Below are 20,638 nucleotides of genomic sequence, written 5' to 3'. Positions count from 1 at the left end.
GATTAGTGGTTGCCAAGAGTTAGAGGAAGGCTAGCAGAGGGAGAATAGGGAATGAAAATAAAAGGCTACAAGGTTGCTTTTTGGAAGGATAAAAATGTTTTAAAATGAGTTAGCGGTGATGGTTGCACAACTAACTCTATGGTTACACTAAAAGCCACTGAATTGCATATCTGAAAATTATGAATTTGAGGGTATTAGTTATATCTCAGTAAAGCTGTTATAAAAATTTTTAAATAACAGAGGAATATAACTAATACACAAGTAGCATAAGGAAGGAGGTATTCAACTCTCCCTTTGTCACTGAACGCTTTGAAAAGGAGAAAATACACTCCTTTCACAATGAGAAAAATTGGATCCTGCAAAACGAAAAGGTTCTTCATTGATGGAGACAGGTCCATCACAACGTTACCCACAGGGGCACTACTTACATAGACTACCAAGAGAATGGAGTTGTACTAAGTATTGACCAGGGTCCATACAGAAGGAAAAGCATGTGGGAATGCAAGAAAGAGTAGTCATATTCAAAGACTGATAATAGCTTGTATGGTTGGGGCATGAGACAAGTGTAGGAGAGACAACTGATGACCCTGAGAAGGAGAATAGGTCACAACCAGTGGTAAAGGAAGGCATACTGGTTAAACACATGTATTCTGGAGTAGATTTTCCTAGATTTGAAACCTGGCTCCACCGTTTACCGTGGCTTTGGGGAAGTTAGTGCCCCTGAGTATCAGTTTCCTCATCTTCAAAAGAGGATAATAGAAGTAGGAGGATTAAATGAGTTATTTCACTTTAAGTGCTTAGAACTTTGCTGTACAAAGGAAGTATCCACTTACTGTCAGCACTATTGCTGGGCTCTAGATTTGAGCATACACTTATTTCTTTATCATAAATCAAACAAAAGGGGACTGCAGATACCGAACTGTGGCTTAACACTGAATTCCTGGTTTGTTAGAGCATCACTTTTTTTTTTTTTTTTTTTGTCCACAATGTGTGGCATTTGGAACTACCTGGACCAGGGATCGAACCCGTGCTCCTTGCAGTGGAAGTCCAGAGTCTTAACCACTGGACCAGCAGGGAAGTCCCAAGCATCACTTTTTATGAGAGTAAAAATCAAGACTATGCCATTAACTCCTTCATTTAATTAAAAAAAAAAATTTAAACCTCATTTGTAGTGTTCAAGGTTCTGCAGCATGCAGAGGTGAACAAAGACTCCCTGATTCCAACCCAGACGAGTAGAGAAATGGCAAAATTACTATCTAACAGCTGCCTGGTAGGCTATCTGAATCAACTTGGTGGTCTTAGTCTTATTTCAAATTCACAATTAGCTGTACTTCTAGCACTCAGCACAAATAGTATGAACAAAATGTCCCTCCAAATAAGAACCAAGGTCTATAGAAGAATTTTTTTTTTAAAGTAAGCTCTGTTGGTGCTGCTTAAATATTTACTTATATGCTATTTTATCAATTTGGCACTTAAAAATATAAAATGTACTCAAATGCAAACTTTATAATCTTGGTAACAGGAAAGTACAATTCTACTAAAAGACATATCAATACAGGTAAATATTAATGATTTTGTAAAGATTCTTTAAAAGCACTTTCTTGAATTAAAGCACTAAGAAATCTTTTTCAAAATTGACATATGCAAATCCTCCACTTTTACCCATGTAAACAGAAGGAGTAAAAGGTCAACGGAGATGTTTCACTTTCAAATACTGTGTTTATACCTACTAACCTGAAAAACTGATGTCTGTTTTTACAGCTTCTTTAACATCTAGAGGAGTGCAAAAAATAATTACATGACCCTTGCTCTTAAGAATACTTACTAGTTGGGAGACAGAAGAAAACAAAATGAGATCAATAAATAAAGTAACTCAAAGTAAAACTTTAAAGTAATAAACTGAGCATAAAAAATGGCGGAGGGGAATTTAATTACACTGCATGCAATTTCTTTTTTAAATTTTAAGGTAAATGGATAAAGAAGATGTGGCACATATATAAAATGGAATATTACTCAGCCATAAAAAGAAACAAAATTCAGTTATTTGTAGTGAGGTGGATGGACCTACAGTCTGTCATACAGAGTGAAGTCAGAAAGAGAAAAACAAACACTGTATGCTAACACATGTATATGGAATCTAAAAAAAAAAAATAGTTCTGATGAACCTAGGGGCAGGACAGGAATAAAGACACAGATGCAGAGAATGGACTTGAGGGCATGGGGAAGGCGAAGCTGGGATGAAGTGAGAGAGTGGCATGGACATATATACACTACCAAATGTAAAACAGATAGCTAGTGGGAAGCAGCCACATAGCACAGGGAGATCAGCTCAGTGCTTTGCAACCACCTAGAGGGGTGCAATAAGGAGGGTGGGAGGGAGACGCAAGAGAGAAGGGATATGGGGATATATGTATGTATATAGCTTATTCACTTTGCCATACAGCGGAAACTAACACAACACTGTAAAGCAGTTATACTCCAATAAAGATGTTAAAAAAAAAAATTTTAAGGTAAAATGAAACATACATGAAACAGAGCCAAAAGGTGAAGCATATGTAGGAAGACATAAGAAACTGGAAAAAAAGAGAAATGAAAGCAAAAGATAAAAAAGAGGAGGATTACACATAGATAAATGACAAGTGAAGGACTTTGGCAGGGCCAATTACAATAGTATTAATAGAACTATGAAGTATAAATAATGCAACCCACTGAACGTAAGATCAAAAATACTAAGTGTGAAAAAAAACTACGGTGTTATAAGCAGAGACAGTCGGGGGAATAAAAGAAGAAGAGGATTTCATTACTTCATATAAAGTACTGATGATAGTAAAAATTCTTGGGTAAAGGGGAAAAGAAGTTCTGAGAAAGAAGATGTCCAAGGGATTGTTTGCAGAAATGAACACGGGTTCTGTGAATCCAGAAGATAAGTATATGGCTGTAATAAATAATAAAGGATACAAGGGAGAACATAATAACTTTTTTTCATGATTACAAGATAAATAGTCAACTGAAAAGGAGACCTAAATTTTCATTAAAAAGGGGCATTAAAAGGTTTGACTAGGGCTTCCCTAGTGGCGCAGTGGTTAAGAGTCCGCCTGCCGATGCAGGGGACACGGGTTCGTGCCCCGGTCCGGGAAGATCCCACATGCCGCAGAGCGGCTGGGCCCGTGAGCCACGGCCACTGAGCCTGCGCGTCCGGAGCCTGTGCTTCACAACGGGAGAGGCCACAACAGTGAGAGGCCTCTGTACCGCAAAAAAAAAAAAAGGTTTGACTAAAATATCTTAAAATGAAATTTAAATTTTTAAATAGTTTATTTAATCTTTAACAAAAATTAAGTTGTAACTACATCAAATCTCAGAATACACTAAATCTTACAATCCACAAAGAATGAGTCAGGTATTACTTTATAAGATGTAGGGAGTAATTTTTCCAACTAAAATTTAGACAACATAAAATGGCATCACACCGAGTAGCCCCTGCTCACCACAACTAGAGAGAGCCCGTGCACAGCAACGAAGACCCAATGCAGCCAATAATTAATTAATTCATTCATTCATTTTTTAAAATGGCATCACAGACTATACAGGATCAACTTTGGCAGGATCATTAAGGGGGCTGTTTTTGCAAAAAATAATTCAAAACCTTCGTGAATTTTCTCCAAGGTTCCTAATCCCATAATATTCAAATCGTTTTTCATCCTTGTCAGTTTTCTCTTTTTCAATTAAGAACTGGTCTGGGACTTCCCTAGTGGGTCAGTGGTTAAGAATCCACCTGCCGATGCAGGGGACACGGGTTCGTGCCCCGGTCCGGGAAGATCCCACATGCTGCAGAGCAACTAGGCACATGCACCACAACTACTGAGCCTGCACTCTAGAGCCTGCGAGCCCACAACTACTGAGCTCACGTGCCACAACTACCAAAGCCCGCATGCCTAGGGTCCATGCTCCGCAACAAGAGAAGCCACCACAACAAGAAGCCCATGCGCCGCAATGAAGAATAACCCCCGCTCACCACAAATAGAGAAAGCCAGTGCACAGCAACGATGACCCAATGCACCAAAAATGAATAAATTAATTAAATAAATTTTTTAAAAAAAGAAGTGATCTAACTTAACTAGATCCTCATTTGACAACGGCTTTGAGTGAGGGACCTCCTTAACATCACTTCCATAGACTTAAATTTTACATCTGCAAGATTTGCAATTCACTATATATCCATTATATTGATAGAAGTTTACCAGAATTTAATGCTGAATACTTAGATTTTAAAACAACTTGTAATTTGAGGAGATAAAATTTGAGGAGATAATCAGTCAGATAAAAAGTACCCTCCTGCCTTCTTCATTGCACTTAACTGTCCTTTGTATTGTCTGTATATTGTCTGCATCTTTCCCACTATACACTAATTACTGAAAATAAAGAAAATGGTCCATACTAGCAGTCATTCACTTGCAGGTGCACAAAATAAAAACCCTTGATTAGAGGCAGAAGGGACCCATACTACGGACCATTCTCAGAAGCCACCTGAGAGGATACAAAAGCCCACCTAGAAAGGGGAGCTTAAAAAGGTCTGCAGAGTTTTGACAAGGGAACTGTGGTAGGACTAGCCTGGAAGTGTAAGAGTGGAATATTGCTCCTGAGATTCTAAAGGTTAACTGTGACTATATCAGAAGTTGGCTTTGATTCCATGAAATGTCTAGGGGAAAGAGAATAACTATAACCAGAGCCAAAGATGGCCATTCATTCAACAAATATTCCTTGAGTACCTACTATGTGCCACGTACAGGTCAAGCCACTGGGGATACAACAGTAAAAGAGACACTGTTACTGACCTCAGGAAACTTAAATTACTGTGAGGAGAAAGACAATAAACCAATAAACAAAAATGTCAGATAATGGAGCACCATAAAGCAGTGGGATGGAGGTGGAGTACTTATATAAGGTAGTCAGAGAGGTAACACTTGAACAAAAATCCTAATGAAACGAGGGAGTCATGAGAAGCTCTGAGTGTTATTTCGAGTAGAAGACAGACAACATAGAAAGGTTTTATGAGGGAACAAGCATAGCTGTTCAAAGAAAAGCGGAAAAGTCAACATGGGTAGAGAAAAGTGAGCAAGACAGGAGTGGAAGGAGATCAACTCAGAGAGATCTGCAGAGGCCAAGTCATGCAGCGCCTTACAGATCAAGGCAAGGAACGAGGATTTCTTAACAACATGACAGGAAGAAATTGCAGAGTTTACTGACAGGAAAGTAACAAAGAAAGCAGGGACGTGACAAGATCTGATGTGTGTTTTTTAAAGTTTGGATTACTCTGGTGATCAGAGAAATAAACCACCTTCTTTGACCTTACAGACTTAAATTATAAAGAAGCTATCCTTAAAATTTCTGCCATTAAGCCTTATTCTATACAGGAATCTGTTAGTGATTTTAAAAGCTTAAAGATAAAAAAACAGGGCTTCCCTGGTGGCACAGTGTTTGAGAGTCCGCCTGCCGATGCAGGGGACACGGGTTCGTGCCCCGGTCCGGGAAGATTCCACATGCCGTGGAGCGGCTGGGCCCGTGAGCCATGGCCGCTGAGCCTGCGTGTCCGGAGCCTGTGCTCCGCAATGGGAGAGGCCACAACAGTGAGAGGCCCACGTACCTCAAAAAAAAAAAAAAAAAAAAAGATAAAAAAACAAACTTTATACTACTGTCATAATATTCTCAAATCACAAAAGAATAAAGAATTTTTCTACATTATTCTTCAAAAAAAAAGGTAATTACTCCAACATTAATCTCAACCTAAACCTCACCTGTTCCAACTTTTAGAAGACATTGTTTATAAGATTCTTTTTTTCCTTCCACTGTAAAAAGGAGACAGTTGAAAAAAACGGATTCACGCCAAAAGCTAAAATGCTTCTACTGCCCCCTGGTGCCCATCTTAAAGAATGAAGACCTTCCCACATTAGTTTGGAAATAGTAATGAACACATTCACTGGATTTTGGAATAGAGCTTCTAGCATCCTCTGCTGACAGAATCTTGCAGGTGTAATTAAATTGCTCTGTTTTAAAGAACACTAATTTTCCTCTGAAGTTAAAATCATTAAGTTTCCTCACATTGTTTTTTAAAAACTTTTTTCTCCAGTCAGCTGCAATTAAATTAAAATTGGTCATTAATCAAATATTGGTAATGATGATGAAAACAACGTTAAAATCCAGCAGTTTTGAGTACTCAGTATGTGTCAATCCATATGTTAAGTGTTTACAGGCATCATCTCATTCCTCATATAGATCAACTCCTGAGAATAAAAGAGAGTTTTTGTCCACTTTTAATCCTTCAACCTTTGCCTATGCATGAGGGAAAGAGACTGACTGATACAGGTGGTTGGCAATGACCAAGGCCAAGGGATGAGAAGCCTCAGCCCAGAAGTCAGGGAAGCACAGTGGTGACCCAAATTGGACTCTCCACCACAGAACGTGCCAACCAGGGAGTCAGAGAAAGCTCATGGAAAACAGGTGCTCACAACTAAAAAGTCACTGCTACATCTAGCCTTTAGTTACAGTGATAAAAAAGCAACTTTCAATTTTCTGTAGGAACGGGAAATGGGACAGCAAGGATAATGAAAATCCTCAGTAATCCCAGAGTTTCCATTTGATTATGTTACAACCTTCTTTACCTTTAAAATAAAAATCAGAATTATGCACATATAATAGATATGGTTTAAAAAGTATTTTTCACCTCTTTCCTGACTCTATCCCCTTGAATTTTTGTTCACTTATTCAGTTCAAAGCAAAATAATAATATACGTTCAAATACTCACTAAATACTTCTAATTACTTAACAGTTGGTATAGTTTGGCAAAGTTCAATTATGGTTTGCATACCATTTTCATTTGCATTCTATTTGAAAGAACAATTTTATTACCACTGTAGATAAGTAAAATGGAACAAAGGAAAAATGAGTGAAAAGCAAGCTTGTCATCAAAAAAAAAATTATGACAAACAACATTAACACTTCCAATCCAGTGACTTCAGCAGCAACACTAAAGCAACTACTAACCAGCAACTGAAGTAAAATGCATATTAAAAAAATTAACCACAATCAGGAGCTATAGTTCTTAATGTAAAATAATCAGTATGTTCTCTGGTAATTTTCCTTCCAATTCTAGTGCTATCAAGAGCTCATTTTTTAAAAGTCTGTGACTAGAAGAGGGCACAAAGAACTATCTGGATGACAGGAATGGCCTGTATCTTGTTTGGGATGGTGGCTACACTTCGTGTATACAAAACTGTCAAAATTGTTCAAACTGAAACCTTAAGATCTGTGCACATTACTATATATAATTATACCTCAATCAAGACAATCACATTTTAAACTTTGTGGGACTGTTATAAGAAGAGAAAACTACAACTTTTTTTTGCCTCATTTAAAAGGTAGGTTCATAAGCAATTATAGTCTATACGATTAAATTAACTAATCTCATTCAACTGTGGGGCAGTTCTTACAATTATTAAACTATTACATAACTAAATTTTAAGCTTAGGACAAGGCATATATAATGGCTGTTACAAAGCAAGGTGACTTTTTGCATTTTCATGCTCACATTTTTTCTGTTCAGTCCTCTATCCCAACTTCCATTTTCCCTGTAAAAACTAGGGATTTATATGTCAAAAATAGAAAACACTCTCAAATGTCATAAAATGAGGTTTTCAATTATAAAAACCAAACACATTCAATTCCAACTGACAAATATTTACTCTATGTACTACATTAAAGGCACTACACCAGAGGTTGCAAGTTTTTAAAAACCACTGTACTATTTATATACAAATCCCTGTACCTAAGGTCATCACAAAGGATTGCAAAGGAGAGGCACAGTAGTTAACACAAGAATACAAGTAATGATTTCACAAGAAAAATAGCTTAAGTTTGCTATACAAGGGAGAAAACAGGCCTGGGAAGTAGCACGTGCAGCTGGCATCTGGAGAGGCTGTTTGAAGGAAGTCACGTCTGAGATGGTCTCCAAAGGCTAGACAGAATTTTAACAAGCAGAAACTGGAGGAATGGGAAGGAAGCATTACCGTTTTGATCAGTGTCCACTCAAAACTAACAGACTCTTTTGTCAGAGAGAATTAATGGGCAAATAGGAATCAGTGAGGTCTAATACATTTACAAATCAGGCCTTCTCTATATTATCCTATTTTAAAGAGAGATTAGACATGTCCTTAAAAAAAATCTTGAATTACTGATAGAGCCAGTGCTAAATGAACAATGAATTATATATCAGTTGTGGGAAATAATAAAAGAAAGTGGGAAGGAGGTAAAACTCTTTTTAAAAAAAAATGACAATCATAAATTCAATTGAGGGAAAACTGCTTATTTTGTTTACAGTTATAACTTGCTTCACTAAAGAAGCACATTCTCCTAAAGTAAAAGCATTTAAAATGTACTTTCTTTGTTAAGATCTCTTACTGGGAATGCTTTTGTAAAGTTAAAAACAAAAATCCATTCCTATGCCTCCATTTCTTTATGAACGTTTCAAAGATCCTCTATATAAACGAACTTGACGTGTATAGTTGAACTTGACTAAAATCTTAGCCAAGACTAGTTTTATGGAATCTCTCCTTAACAAAATGAACCATAAAGATTGCACCTCATTCCAGAAGAAATAAAAACAGCAGAATAACTAAATAGCAGGATGAAACAGACAGGAATTCAAATGAAATCCATACATGCTAATATAGTAACCAAATCCTAGGAGTTTAAAGATTGCATTAGTAAACATAAACTATGTCTTTTGAGACTTTGGAGAAAGGCAGCTAATCTGTTCACAATGTGCAAAATGAAATCAAATAGAGTATACATATGTATGTCATATCGATACAATATTAAAGGACTATTCACAATGCCTAAAAAGATTTAAAAAGTAAATAATTTGCAATTACTGTAAGTGAAAGTACCAAGCACTGAGTATAAATTCATGCACACTACATAGTTGCTAGTTGCCGCCCCCATCATCCATCCTTTGTAATGGAAGCATTGAATTTTAGCTAGAATCCTGGATCCCTAAAGTAAATATTGTATTTCTCATGTGACAGAAAGATATAAAGTTCAAAATGAGTAGCCTTCTTTATCCCTTCTGCCTTCCTGCTGACAAAACTGCAAAAATAATGGCTACAGCTAAAGCGTCCATGTTGAAGCCCACACATTGATGATGAAAGAACAAAAATACAGAAGATCTTAGATCTGTGATATCCTGGAGCTTAGAGCTGTGATATCCTGGACCTGCAAACTAGCCCTGGTCTATTTAATTCTTTATTTCATTTATGTAAGACAGAAAGAAAAAAAAAAACTTCTAGCTGTTTAAGTCACTGTTATTTTCCATTTTCTGTCACCGGCAGCCAAATCAATATGTACTAACTGATATATAGGTTCACCACTTAACAAAGGCTCAAAGCTCAATGCCACTGGCTTCCAAGTATGGGAGGCAGCACAGTAATGTTAAAAGCACAGACAGCCTGGGTTTGAACAGAAACTCTTCCACTGAATAGTGAGATAAGTGAGTTAAAGAATAAATTGGGCCAATTATTTAACCTCTGTGGGAAAAAATTTAATATTTACTGATTATTTAGTGGTTCTTACTTCTTTTTTGTATTGAAAAGCTTTATAGTGTTTATATTATATTTACATTCAGATGCATCTCTCACTAAGCTTACTTCTAATTTTTGTTGTTGTTCCTGTTGTAATACAGGTATCTCTTTTTCAATTTTAACCCTTTAAACTAGACACTACTAACCTGTTTTTTTTATAGTTTGTTGTTGTTGTTTTTTAAAGTCTTTATTGAATTTGTTAGAATATTGCTTCTGTTTTACGTTTGGGTTTTTTGGCCACAAGGCATGTGGGATATTAGCTCCCCAACCAGGGATCAAACCCGCACCCACTGCATTGGAAGGTGAAGTCTTAACCACTGGACCACCAGGGAAGTCCCTTATTAATCTGTTTGGATTAGTCCCTTTTTGTTGTTTGGTAGAGTCATATCAAATACAACAATATTCTCACTTCTTTTAATACTCTTGATTATTTCAGTTTGTTTAATTAGCAAAAATGTCTAGAATAATATAATAATGTGACAGCTACCATCTTTTATTTCTGATTTTAAAGGGAATACCTCTAGTGCTCCTTAATTACGTTTAACACTGACTGGTGGTATGAAGCATGAATGAATCATTTAATACAATATTAAAGTTCCCTTTTAGTTTCATTTTTAAATGTTTGTATTAGGAATCATGTTAATTTTTTTAATTCTCTTTGTTATATATTAAAATAGATGATCGTAATAATAAATACCAGGCACCGTTCTATGGGTTCTATATATATTCATTCACTTATTCAATCATCCACACAACTCGAGTTAGGTGCTTTATTAGCCCTGTTTTACAGAGGAGGAAAGAAAGACACAGAGAGGTTAAGTAATGCCCAAAGTCACACAGCTTGAAAGTGAAAGAGCTCCAACTGTCTTCAAAGTCCATTTCCTTAATCACTACTCTATATTGCCTCCCTATATCTGTATTTTGTCTCTTTTTATTGCCTGGATTACAATCATAGTGGTCCAGTCAACAGCAGAAGCTGATAGATGACTTACATGGCTACTGATATTGAAGTGATATCAGATTAGACTAAGGTGGTAGTAATGGAGACAGAAATGGAGAGATCTGGTATAAACTTTGAAGACAGAGCTAGTAAGAAGAGTTAATGAATTAGAGATTGGATATAGGGTAAGAAGGAAAGAAAGGAATCAATAATGGTGACGAGGTTTTGTGGCTTACCCATAGCAAATATAGAACTTTGTTTCCTGTGTGTTTTATATTAACTTTATTTATGTACCTTGGTTTTCCTTTTTTCATTCATTCTTCCTAACTTATGCTTTCTTATAGCATTTCACCTCATTAAATCCTTTTTGGAACAAGGTAAAATACACAAAAAAGTAAGTGTACTCACCAGTACTTAAGACATTTTATATTCAATACTGTTCTGTTTGGGTTTTTTCCTATGTCTGCCCTAGATTTTTGAATTAAGATCATAACTGCCTTATAACAGAGGACTGCTATTTGTACTCCCATCATTTGTTTCTAATGACAGGCACAGTTTATGATCAGTGTGGAAACTGGAAAAGAATAGAAACGTATAGGGCAGAAATAAGCATTATCCTCACTCCCATAATACAGAAGTAAGCAATGGGAGGGCTTTTTTCCATACAGACGCAATATTTAAAGTTTTGAAATCATACTGTCTATACAGTTTTATGTCCTTTCCTATTGCTATTGAAAACTCTTATTAAACATGTCTAATGACTACATAATGCTTTTATATGACTACACAACAATTTACTGGTCCTTCTCCCATTATTAGATATTTATTTACATTATTTCTAATTATTCTAATGTTTTAAATGTCAGTTATTTTCAAACTTTTTTAGACATGGAAACTGTCAAGAGAAAGCTCTGAGCAAGACTAACATGAAACAGAGCTGACCTTGTTGAGTGCAGGGGAGGGACCCAACCCTACCACAACTGCCCCCCAACAGCATTCCACGGAACACATTCTGAAAACCACTGCTATATGCAGCACTGTGATAAACATCTATGTACATAAAGTTTTTTCCAAATTTTCTTAGTCTAGAATCCTGAAGTGATATTACTAAGTTTAAAGGAAATGAACATTTTTAAGGCTCCTGATATTTAGTGATATAGTCTCAATAACTGACAGAGCTATTGGCTCAATTCCTAGAATACCAACCTCTTCATAGCCCTTCACAAAACTTGACAATTATAATTTAATAGGGTATAATTCGAGATAGGCATAAAAAGACATAAAAATGAGAGAGATTCAAAAGGCCAGGAACTTACCATCTCTCCCATGTCATCTTCAGAAGCAATTAAACACTAATGCTTTTCAGAGACATCAACCTTCACATATCATAAAAGGAACATTTTTCAAAAAATAAAAATCAAAATAAGTATTATTTCTAAGCTATCTGGGAGAAAGAATATTCTTATACGTTTTATATGAGAACTTCAAAGTGGCTTCATTAGCACAGAGAAACAGGGCAGCAATTCCATATCCTTGTTTTTAGGAAACATTATTCTGTAAGCAATAGCCCATGTCCTTAAGCATCCATGAGGCATGATACGGATAATAACCTATGAAGGTACCCTAAGTTAGTTAACCTATGACCCCAACTGTGACTATTTAAGTGAGAGTCACAAGTGGTTTGGGAAGAGGTGCATCAGAATAACCTATGAAGCCTTTGGTTACAACACAAGATTGCAGGATTTGACACAGGTTCACCCTAGTCCTACTTAATTGATCTCTGGATTACAGAACCTACAAATACATGTTTTTTAATTGTACCAAAGATGATTCTCACATTCAGATGAAGAATCACTTGGTTATTAAAAATATTTTTCCATTAATTTCAATAATACTTGCTGAAATATCTAGCCACTCAAGTATGTAAATTTGGCTGCTTTCCTACCAAGTAGAATGTCTCTCTAAAAGTTTCTGAGCAGCAAAAAAAATCAGATTCTATTCAGGAATCCCCATGAGTCAAACTCACTTGCTGTGGTAGTTTATTTTCCCTCATCTAGGGAATGAGTACCATTACTTGCAATATGACTTGTGTTATCAATAGTTTAATCTTGCAGCAGTGAGGAAAAGGGACTGAAGATCCTAGAGGCAAAGAGATAAGCTAAGTGACCACAGCAAAAGTTCAAGTGGGAAAGCAAATGCCTGAGTTTGATCTTAAATGCTGAATTTAGAATATTGTGGGGGCTTAAATATGGACATGTTTCATGAGTGGCTAGAAAGCTGAATCTGAAGTTCAAATGAAATGAGGTAATACCTCCAGTTGCTCTGAGTGAATAGGAGTCATGAGTACAGGAAGATGTAAGAAACTCCACCCAGGCCAAATATGAAACGTTAAGGTACACAAGGACATACCCTCAGGGAATGCTTATGGTTGGAGAAATGTAAGGAAATATGAAGTAGTAAAAGAGGCTCTAGCGGAAATGTAAGCACCACCAGAGCAGGGATTCGTCTGCATTATTTTCTGCTGTATCCCTAACACCCGCAAAGTACCTGACTCATAAGATGTGCTCAATAAATATCTGTTGAAAAAACAGTCAAAGAGATAGGCAGCAAGCCAACAGTATACAGAAATGGCAAGGGAAGAGTTTCAAGGAAGAAGAATTCAACATTGTCCAATAATGCAGAGGTAGGTACAAAATGAGAACTGAGAAAGGGTCTTTGGATATTTGGATTTTGTCACTGGGGATCTCTATGAAATGGTAAGAGCAGAAGCTGACAACAAAGATTTAGGGAGAAACTGTGTAGTGATGAAAGAGAGGTGGCAAATATAAATACTGCTTTCGAGACATTAGCTGATAAGAAAAAGAGGAAATCGGACAGTAGGTTGGAGGGGAAACTGACTTAAAGGAAGATTTCAGTATGTTTGCAAGCTTAGAGCCAAGAGCAAGTAGAAAGAAAAAGGCTAAAACAAAAGGAAACAAAAAATACAAAAGGTTGATGGTGATGAATCCAAGTATGAGAGAAAAAAGGAAAGGAAATCAAGGGCACCTACACAATGGTTAAGCCTTAATAAGTAGACGGGACAATTCTGACATATCCCAAATTGTAAAAATATAACTAGCATTCTGATATATAAAACAATCTCTTAGAATTTTGCTTAGCATTACCTCAAACTGATTTCCTGAAGGAATCAAATTAAGTTTCTGAATCAACAAGCAAAGAATTACTAGGCCCTAAGTCCAACCAACCACAAAAACAAAATTCTTTCAAAGGCCAGAAACATTTGAAACTCAGTGTTGAAACACAGGCCCAACACTGCAATGCAAATAAAATGAATCTTGCTACTTTGTCTATTTTCCACAATAACATTCATATTCAAGACAGTAATCAACAGATTTCCTTTGCCTATGATCCCTAATTCTACTACTGTTTGATCTAGAAGGCTGCCAATGTCCCACTTATCAAATATAATAAAGTAGAAAAGTTTGTTCTCACTCAGAACTTAAAAAACAGACTGACGTTGCCACTCATCTACTATCAAACCACAAAGTCTGAAAATCGAAGGCCTCCATTCAAGGCCAATATAATTTACCTGAATCTAGGAAGGCTACTGCAAAGCCACATTCACAGAATTTCCAAGCTATCTGCTTCATCCATCACCTCTGCCCTAGTCTTGAAAATGCTGGTTGTGATATATATTGGAAAGAAAAATAGAAGGAGAAATGGAAAGGAAATAAGGAATCTCCCACTCTTGTTTTATCTCCAATCTAAAGTTTCAGAGTTAATCCATTAACAATGGTAATAAGTATTGAATTATCAATTAGGGCATACTTTAACACTGAAGCTGTTACTGGCACAAATCACCAACAGACTTGTTATGACCTGCATGTTATTTAATTAGCATTTTCTGTTTACTATGTTTACAAGAGGAAAGGCACACCATAAAAAGACTTAATGTTTTACTTCCAAAAAGAACCAGCACATAATCTTATAAAAAAACAGAAAGCTGTCATTCAGTCTCCTGATACACTTTAATTACAGCTATGATAAGATTTCAAATGGACTTCTGAGCCCCACACCCACGCATGCTTTTCCTTCTCTGCATAGCCAGCTGCCCTGGGTTTACTCACCTATCAGCTCCAAGTCAAAGGTCCAATCTTCATTAACCCTCTATTCTAGAGAAGTTGATTTTCCCATCTTCCCAAATCTAATCTTGTACACTGTGCCTCTGTTCCGGCCATTCACTCTTCTTAGATAGGAGGTGGCCTCCACTCACCTCACCCATCAAAATGTTACCCTCTACAGGGCTCATTCAAATTCCACCTCCTCCACAAAGTACAGGTATCCCCTCTTATCCCTGGTTTTTGCTTTCTGCAGTTTCAGTTACCCTTGGTATGAAAATATTAAATCAAAAGTTCCAGAAACAAATAATTCATAAGTTTTAAGTTGTGTGCCTTTCTGAGTAACATGACAGAATCTCAAGCTATCCTGCTCCTTCCTGCCCAACAAGTAAAGCATCCCTTTGTATAGTGTATCCTGCCCAGCAGTCACTTAGTAGTCATCTGTCAAGATATCACAGTGTTTGTGTTCAAGTAATTCTAATTTTACTTAATAACAGCCCCAAAGTGCAAGAGTGATGCTGGCAATTTGAAAATGCCAAAAAGAAGCTATAAAGTGTTTCCGTTAAGTGAAAAGTTGAAAAGTTCTCAACTTGATAAGGAAAGGAAAAAAAATGGTATGCAGAGGTTGCTAGGATCTACAGTAAGAACAAATCTCCTATCTCTGAAATCATGAAGAAGCAAAAAGAAATTCATGCTAGTTTTGCTTTCGCACCTCAAACTGCAAAAGTTATGACCACAGTGCATGATCTTAAATGCTTAATTAAGATCGAAAAGGCATCATACCTGCCCAATACTATATTTTGAGAGAGAGGGAAAGACCGCATTCCCATTCAGGCATACCTTGTTTTATTGCTCTTTACTGCGTTTTTTACAAATTGAAGGTTTGTGGCAACCCTGCTTGGAGCAAGTCTATTGGCACAATTTTTCCAATGCATTTGCTCATTTCATGTCTCTGTGTCACATTCTGGTAAATCTCACAATATTTCAAACCCTCCACCAGCAAAATGATTACAACTCGCTGAAGGCTCAGATGATGGTTAACATTTTTTAGCAATAACATATTTTTAAATTAAGGTATGTACATTGTTTTCTTTTAGATATAATGCTATATTGCACACTTAATAGAGTATAGAATAGTATAAACATAACTTTTATATGCACTGGGAAGCCAACAAATTCATGTGACTTGCTTTATTTCAGCATTTGCTTCATTGTGGTGGTCTAGAACCCAACCAGCAATACCTCCAAGGTATGCCAGTAACTTTTACTACAGTACATCATTATAATTGTTCTATTATAAGTTACTATTGTTAATCTCTTACTGTGCCTAATTTATAAATTAAACTTTATCACAGGTATATATGTATAGGAAAAACATAGTGTATATGTAAAGGTTGGTACCATCCACAGTTTCAGGCATCTACTGGGGTACTGAAACATATCCCCCTGGATAAGAGGGGATTACTGTATTTCTTCTCTGGATCTGATCTCATCAGCCTCATCTTTCCACTTCCCCCTAGTAAGAAAAAACAGCCATGCACTAATCACATGACATTTTACCACACTATCATGTACTTGCACACATTTAGGTCCTCATTATAGCAACTTTTTTTCTCCTCACAACACCCTTCATATTTCTATTCTCTCTTCCCCGGTACCTTGCCAGCATTGCAAACCTGCATTCATCAGCTCAGACAAAAGACCACAGATTGGGTGGCTTAAAGATTAAAAATTTATTTTCTCACAGTTTTGGAGGCTAGAAGTCCATGACCAGGTGCCAGCAAATTTGGTTTCTGTTGCAGACTTTCTTCCTGGCTTATAAACAGCCAGCTTCTTGTTGTTATGTGCAGACCTAGCTCTCTAGCATCTCTCTTCTTATAAGGAGGCTAATCCTATTTGGATCAGGACCCACCCTTATGACCTAACTTAACCTTGATTATTTCCAAAGAGGCTCATCTCCAAATACAGTCACACTGAAGGTTAGGACTTCAACATATGAATTTGGGGGGCACACAAACATTCATAACAAACAAACATAAGTCATTCTCACATATGATAGTTCAACCTAAATATTACCTATTCTATGAACCACCCAAAATAATTAAACACATCTTTTCCTTGTCCACCACACACTGTGGCCTAGATGTGTGGTTGCTGTTGTTTCTGATTACCCATGTATGCTTGAAAAGAAAATGCTGGATGAAGGTTCTATATATGTTCGATAAAACCTGTGCATTTGTATTGCTAAAATCTATACTCTTACTAACTGCCATCTTAACAATTCCTGAATTGTTTCTGAACAATCTTCCATTATCACTGTAGGTCTGTCCATTTCTCCTTATAATTCTGTCAATTTTTGCTTTGATTATATTGTGTTAAAATGCACACAGGTTAAGGACTATCATTTCCCTGGAGAATAAATTGTTTCTTTTACCATTAGCTAATGACACTCATTTTATCTTTACATTACTTTTATAATACTAATCAGTTATCTTTCAGTTAGTATTTTCCTGCTATAGTCTCTTTTATTCCTTTTTCTTTCAACCTTTCTATGTCATTACATTTTAGATGTATCATTCATAAGCAGAATATGCCTGAATTTTTTAATCCAATCTGAGAAGTTTTGTCTTTTAAGTGGCAAGTTTAGCCATTTACATCTATTGTGAATAATGATATACAGCTGACCTTTGAACAACATGACTTTGAACTGCAGAGGTCCACTTATAAGCAGATTTTTTTTTAGTAGTAAATACTACAGTACTACATGATCCACAGTTGGTTGAATCTGCGGATGTGGAGCCTCAGATGTGGAGGAACCGTGTAAATGGAGGGCTGACTGTAAATTATACTCGGATTTTTGACTGCTCAGAGAGTCGGTGCCCCTAATTCCTGCAATGTTAAAGGGTCAACTGTATTTGTATTCATGCTTACCATCTTATTTTGTGATCTCTACTTACCAAGATTTTCATCTACTTCTTTTTTCCCCTTTCCTGTCATTTTTTGGAATGACTGCGCTTTCTTCAATGGCATATCAAGAGCATTTCAGTGGTAGTATTACAGACCAATAAGGGGGTACATTTTCTTTAGAGAATTTAAAAACAAAAAAAAATCAACTAAAGATGAGACTACTTTTTATTATCATCAGGTGCTGGCAATTCTAAAACTGTCAGTTTAGAAATGTGTTTTTGTGTTTTGCTATGATTAGTGCTGAGTTTTGATGACACATATGTAAACTTCAAATTAGCATATTTTTATTACTTATCTTTTAATAAACATTGCATTCTACACGAAGTTAGTTTGGCGCACTCCCAGTTATACTATCTGCACCACATACATGCACAAATGTACTCAGCTACACACATGTTCAGATAATATTTTTAATGGTTCAGAATCATTCAAGCTTACTTCAAGGGTGGTTTCATATCTCCAATCCCTGGTGTACTTCATGTTCTTGCATTTAAACAGTAGGTTCAAAATAAACAATGATTATAAAGTCAAAGAAACAAAAAGAGTCTTCCATTCTGCTATACTTTCAATGCCAGGAGGAAAAGACAAAAGATGGTAGACTAGGTAGGCAGAAGAATTCAAAATGGGAATGTTGAAACACCTCAATTGCTTTCATCAAAAACATTCTAAAGCAATGGATCATTTAATGACAACATATGCCATTATTTAGCCATTTTCTCCGATTTTTACAGAAGAAACTTTAGAAGTTTTTACCAAATATATTAGTAAATGATGGATTTTCTGGAAGAAGAGATTTTAGTGAAAGTGTTTTAAGAACAGAGATATTTACAAGACAGTATGGTACTGGCACAAAAACAGAAAGATAGATCAGTGGAACAGGATAGAAAGCCCAGAGATAAACCCACGCACATATGGACACCTTATCTTTGATAAAGGAGGCAGGAATGTACAGTGGAGAAAGGACAGCCTCTTCAATAAATGGTGCTGGGAAAACTGGACAGGTACATGTAAAAGTATGAGATTAGATCACTCCCTAACACCATACACAAAAATAAGCTCAAAATGGATTAAAGACCTAAATGTAAGGCCAGAAACTATCAAACTCTTAGAGGAAAACATAGGAAGAACACTCTATGATATAAATCACAGCAAGATCCTTTCTGACCCACCTCCTAGAGTAATGGAAATAAAAACAAAAATAAACAAATGGGACCTAATGAAACTGAAAAGCTTTTGCACAGCAAAGGAAACCATAATCAAGACCAAAAGACAACCCTCAGAATGGGAGAAAACATTTGCAAATGAAGCAACTGACAAAGAATCTCCAAAATTTACAAGCAGCTCATGCAGCTCAATAACAAAAAAACAAACAATCCCATCCAAAAATGGGCAGAAGACCTAAACAGACATTTCTCCAAAGAAGATATAAAGAATGCCAACAAACACATGAAAGAATGCTCAACATCATTAATCATTAGAGAAATGCAAATCAAAACTACAATGCGATATCATCTCACACCAGTCAGAATGGCCATCATCAAAAAATCTAGAAACAATAAATGCTGGAGAGGGTGTGGAGAAAAGGGGACACTCTTGCACTGCTGGTGGGAATGTGAATTGGTTCAGCCACTATGGAGAACAGTATGGAGGTTCCTTAAAAAACTACAAATAGAATTACCATATGACCCAGCAATCCCACTACTGGGCATATACCCTGAGAAAACCAAAATTCAAAAGAGTCATGTACCAAAATGTTCATTGCAGCTCTATTTACAATAGCCCGGAGATGGAAAGAACCTAAGCGCCCATCATCGGACGAATGGATAAAGAAGATGTGGCACATATACACAATGGAATATTACTCAGCCTTAAAAAGAAATGAAATTGAGTTATTTGTAATGAGATGGATAGACCTAGAGTCTGTCATACAGAGTGAAGTAAGTGAGAAAGAAAAAGACAAATACCGTATGCTAACACATATATATGGAATTTAAAGGAAAAAAATGTCATGAAGAACCTAGGGATAAGACAGGAATAGAGGCGCAGACCTACTGGAGAACGGACTTGAGGATATGGGGAGGGGGAAGGGTGAGTTTTGACAGGGCGAGAGAGAGTCATGGACATATACACACTAACAAACGTAGTAAGGTAGATAGCTGGGGGGAAGCAGCCGCAAGGCACAGGGATATTAGCTCGGGGCTTTGGGACAGCCTGGAGGGGTGGGAGGGGGAGAGTGGGAGGGAGGGAGACGCAAGAGGGAAGACACATGGGAGCATATGTATATGTATAGCTGATTCACTTTGTTATAAAGCAGAAACTAACACACCATTGTAAAGCAATTACACCCCAATAAAGATGTTAAAAAAAATAAATAAATAAAAAATAAAATGAAAAAAAAAAAGAACAGAGATATTTAAAAGCCACTAGGACTGACATCAAAAGAAAAATGATATGGTCAACACTGCAGTTTCAGGAATTTACTGTAAAACAAAATTTTTAATGAAACTGCCTGATTTATCCTTATGTTCCTCTTTTCCTAATTTTATATACACACACATACACATGTGTGCATGAAAAGCTTTCTTTAATAAACTATGAATAGACATAGAATGACCAATTTGGTATACTGTGTAGTAATAAGCAAAGAATGCCCATTTTGATGAAGTCACTGACAGATCTGCAAAGGTTGTCAGTTTCTCTTCTGACCATTATTATTTGTTTCAACTCATAATTATTACTGAAAATAATCTGTCACATAGAGAAAGGTGGTATTAAAAAATGATCCATTCTAGGTATCAAAAATACAAAGTACATCAATGGTTTTCTTTATATGTTTTTCCTTTTACTATTTTGGAGGTTACACAATTTCTATTTTGGGGGCATTTACTCTTAAAATTGTAACTTGCAACTTGACCTAAGCTAATCTAAAATTAACTAATAACATCTCTAGCCTCCGCCCAAATAATATGATTTCAAAATGACT

At 36.3% G+C, this 20,638-nt stretch overlaps 1 protein-coding gene across 4 annotated transcripts in view; it reads right to left on the bottom strand.

The window, feature by feature from the left end:
- The window catches only part of WDR70 (WD repeat domain 70), a 310,099-nt gene that overhangs the window by 270,245 nt on the left and 19,216 nt on the right, over positions 1–20,638 (bottom strand). The window lies entirely within an intron of this gene.

Source organism: Phocoena phocoena, chromosome 3, assembly GCF_963924675.1.
Source record: "Phocoena phocoena chromosome 3, mPhoPho1.1, whole genome shotgun sequence".
Taxonomy (NCBI): Eukaryota; Metazoa; Chordata; class Mammalia; order Artiodactyla; family Phocoenidae; genus Phocoena; species Phocoena phocoena.
This window is presented reverse-complemented; position numbering and strand designations above follow the sequence as displayed.